The sequence below is a fragment of the Sinocyclocheilus rhinocerous genome, unplaced genomic scaffold (genome assembly GCF_001515625.1).
Source record: "Sinocyclocheilus rhinocerous isolate Xijiao unplaced genomic scaffold, SAMN03320098_v1.1 scaffold1615, whole genome shotgun sequence".
Taxonomy (NCBI): domain Eukaryota; kingdom Metazoa; phylum Chordata; class Actinopteri; order Cypriniformes; family Cyprinidae; genus Sinocyclocheilus; species Sinocyclocheilus rhinocerous.
This window is the reverse complement of record NW_015645292.1, coordinates 1,741,194-1,745,199: the sequence shown is the minus strand read 5'-3', so window position 1 is coordinate 1,745,199 and position 4,006 is coordinate 1,741,194. Positions and strand designations below refer to the sequence as shown.

The 4,006-nt window shown below is 43.2% G+C and overlaps 1 long non-coding RNA gene across 1 annotated transcript in view; it reads right to left on the bottom strand.

Moving 5' to 3' along the window:
• Positions 1-4,006, bottom strand: part of LOC107705936 (uncharacterized) — a 5,362-nt gene that overhangs the window by 563 nt on the left and 793 nt on the right. The window lies entirely within an intron of this gene.

Genomic DNA, 4,006 nt, shown 5'->3' with positions numbered 1-4,006 from the left:
ACGTAATTCCCCCGGAACTGCTTCCGTGTACAACAGTGAGCGCAAGCTAGATTGAAGTGATTATTACATTTTGAATATGGATATTTTTCTTACAAAAATGCATCGATTCAATACAGGAGGCCTTTGTTCACCCCCCGGAGCCGTGTGAGACACTTTTTTTTTTATGCATGGGCGCTTTTTATTTCACTTATTTTGGACTGAAGCACAGCAACACCCGCTGACTGCAATGATAGAGCTTGGAATAGCCAGGACAATATTTAATATAACTCCGACTGGATTCGTCTGAAAGAAGAAAGTCATATACACCTAGGATGCCTCGGGGGTGAGTAAAACACAGCCTAATTTTCATTTTTGGGGGAACTAACCCTTTAACCAGCATCAGTGATGATAAAATGTTCGCTCAATTAGTGAGTAGCTGAATAAATGCACTGGTGAACAATAATGGGCGAGATGATTTAAGCAGATTAGTAGCACGTTTTATAGATATATTTAAAGGGACAGTTCACCCAATCAACAGTAGACCTCACTGACTTTCATCTCATCTCTAACCAGCAATCTCATCTCTAACCAACAATCTCATCTCTAAATGACAACAATTCGCCTGCGTCTATTAAACCTTTGAAAAAGCCCTACTGGAACACTTTCTTTAAATTTAGTTTGGATATAAACATTGATCTCAATGATAGCGATCAAAATAGAACAAATCACCTTCTGAAAGTAATTGGTGCTTCAAATAATGTTTGTGTCATGATCGAATCATTCATTCAAACCCATTTTTCACAATTTTAATATTAAAAATTGGTTTATTAAATCGAATATATTTTAAATATATATTATATATTCACATTTTTGATAATTCATTCAAATTAATCAAACACTTTTAAATGCAGCAATTATTATTTTGTCACAGCCTCTAGTAAATTACACATTATTTTGTTTAGTGTGTGAGTGAGTGAGTTTAAGTGTGTGTGAGTGTGTTTAAGTGTGTGTGAGTGTATTTAAGTGTGTGTGTGTGTGTGAGAGAGTGAGTGAGAGAGAGAGTGAGCGAGTGTGTGTATGTGAGTGTGTTTAAGTGTGTGTGTGTGTGTGAGCGAGTGTGTTTAAGTGTGTGTGCGCGAGCGAGTGTATTTAAGTGTGTGTATGTGCGAGTGTATTTAAGTGTGTGTGTGTGTATTTAAGTGTGTGTGTGTGTGAGCGAATGTGTTTGTGTGTGTGTGAGCGAGTGTGTTTAAGTGTGTGTGCGCGAGCGAGTGTATTTAAGTGTGTGTATGTGCGAGTGTATTTAAGTGTGTGTGTGTGTATTTAAGTGTGTGTGTGTGTGTGTATTTAAGTGTGTGTGTGTGTGAGCGAATGTGTTTGTGTGTGTGTGAGCGAGTGTGTTTAAGTGTGTGTGCGCGAGCGAGTGTATTTAAGTGTGTGTATGTGCGAGTGTATTTAAGTGTGTGTGTGTGTGAGTGTATTTATGTGTGTGTGTGTATTTAAGTGTGTGTGTGTGTGTGTGAGCGAGTGTATTTAAGTGTGTGTGTGTGTGAGCGAGTTTATTTAAGTGTGTGCGCGAGTGTGAGCGAGTGTATTTAAGTGTGTGAGCGAGTGTATTTAAGTGTGTGCGCGAGTGTATTTAAGTGTGTGCGCGAGTGTATTTAAGTGTGTGCGCGAGTGTATTTAAGTGTGTGCGCGAGTGTATTTAAGTGTGTGCGCGAGTGTATTTAAGTGTGTGCGCGAGTGTATTTAAGTGTGTGCGCGAGTGTATTTAAGTGTGTGCGCGAGTGTATTTAAGTGTGTGCGCGAGTGTATTTAAGTGTGTGCGCGAGTGTATTTAAGTGTGTGCGCGAGTGTATTTAAGTGTGTGCGCGAGTGTATTTAAGTGTGTGCGCGAGTGTATTTAAGTGTGTGCGCGAGTGTATTTAAGTGTGTGCGCGAGTGTATTTAAGTGTGTGCGCGAGTGTATTTAAGTGTGTGCGCGAGTGTATTTAAGTGTGTGCGCGAGTGTATTTAAGTGTGTGCGCGAGTGTATTTAAGTGTGTGCGCGAGTGTATTTAAGTGTGTGCGCGAGTGTATTTAAGTGTGTGCGCGAGTGTATTTAAGTGTGTGCGCGAGTGTATTTAAGTGTGTGCGCGAGTGTATTTAAGTGTGTGCGCGAGTGTATTTAAGTGTGTGCGCGAGTGTATTTAAGTGTGTGCGCGAGTGTATTTAAGTGTGTGCGCGAGTGTATTTAAGTGTGTGCGCGAGTGTATTTAAGTGTGTGCGCGAGTGTATTTAAGTGTGTGCGCGAGTGTATTTAAGTGTGTGCGCGAGTGTATTTAAGTGTGTGCGCGAGTGTATTTAAGTGTGTGCGCGAGTGTATTTAAGTGTGTGCGCGAGTGTATTTAAGTGTGTGCGCGAGTGTATTTAAGTGTGTGCGCGAGTGTATTTAAGTGTGTGCGCGAGTGTATTTAAGTGTGTGCGCGAGTGTATTTAAGTGTGTGCGCGAGTGTATTTAAGTGTGTGCGCGAGTGTATTTAAGTGTGTGCGCGAGTGTATTTAAGTGTGTGCGCGAGTGTATTTAAGTGTGTGCGCGAGTGTATTTAAGTGTGTGCGCGAGTGTATTTAAGTGTGTGCGCGAGTGTATTTAAGTGTGTGCGCGAGTGTATTTAAGTGTGTGCGCGAGTGTATTTAAGTGTGTGCGCGAGTGTATTTAAGTGTGTGCGCGAGTGTATTTAAGTGTGTGCGCGAGTGTATTTAAGTGTGTGCGCGAGTGTATTTAAGTGTGTGCGCGAGTGTATTTAAGTGTGTGCGCGAGTGTATTTAAGTGTGTGCGCGAGTGTATTTAAGTGAGTGTGTGTGTGTGTGTGTGTGAGCGAGTGTATTTAAGTGTGTGTGTGTGTGAGCGAGTTTATTTAAGTGTGTGCGCGAGTGTGAGCGAGTGTATTTAAGTGTGTGCGCGAGTGTATTTAAGTGTGTGCGCGAGTGTATTTAAGTGTGTGCGCGAGTGTATTTAAGTGTGTGCGCGAGTGTATTTAAGTGTGTGCGCGAGTGTATTTAAGTGTGTGCGCGAGTGTATTTAAGTGTGTGCGCGAGTGTATTTAAGTGTGTGCGCGAGTGTATTTAAGTGTGTGCGCGAGTGTATTTAAGTGTGTGCGCGAGTGTATTTAAGTGTGTGCGCGAGTGTATTTAAGTGTGTGCGCGAGTGTATTTAAGTGTGTGTGCGCGAGTGTATTTAAGTGTGTGTGTGTGCGCGCGAGTGTATTTAATACACATTATTTTGTTTAGTGTGTGAGTGAGTGAGTTTAAGTGTGTGTGAGTGTGTTTAAGTGTGTGTGAGTGTATTTAAGTGTGTGTGTGTGTGTGAGAGAGTGAGTGAGAGAGAGAGTGAGCGAGTGTGTGTATGTGAGTGTGTTTAAGTGTGTGTGTGTGTGTGAGCGAGTGTGTTTAAGTGTGTGTGCGCGAGCGAGTGTATTTAAGTGTGTGTATGTGCGAGTGTATTTAAGTGTGTGTGTGTGTATTTAAGTGTGTGTGTGTGTGTGTATTTAAGTGTGTGTGTGTGTGTGTGTGAGCGAGTGTATTTAAGTGTGTGTGTGAGCGAGTGTATTTAAGTGTGTGTGTGTGTGTGTTTAAAGAGAAAGAGAGTGTGTGCACGAGTGTATTTAAGTAAGTGAGTGTGTGTGTGTGAGAGACAGAGAGTGTGTGCGTGTGTGCGAGAGAGACAGAGAGAGTGCGTGCGAGAGAGACAGAGAGAGTGCGTGCGAGAGAGACAGAGAGAGTGCGTGCGAGAGAGACAGAGAGAGTGCGTGCGAGAGAGACAGAGAGAGTGCGTGCGAGAGAGACAGAGAGAGTGCGTGCGAGAGAGACAGAGAGAGTGCGTGCGAGAGAGACAGAGAGAGTGCGTGCGAGAGAGACAGAGAGTGTGTGCGTGTGTGCGAGAGAGACAGAGAGAGTGCGTGCGAGAGAGACAGAGAGTGCGTGTGTGAGAGAGACAGAGAGAGTGTGAGTGTGTGTGTGAGTGAGTGAGTGTGAGTGAGTGTGTGAG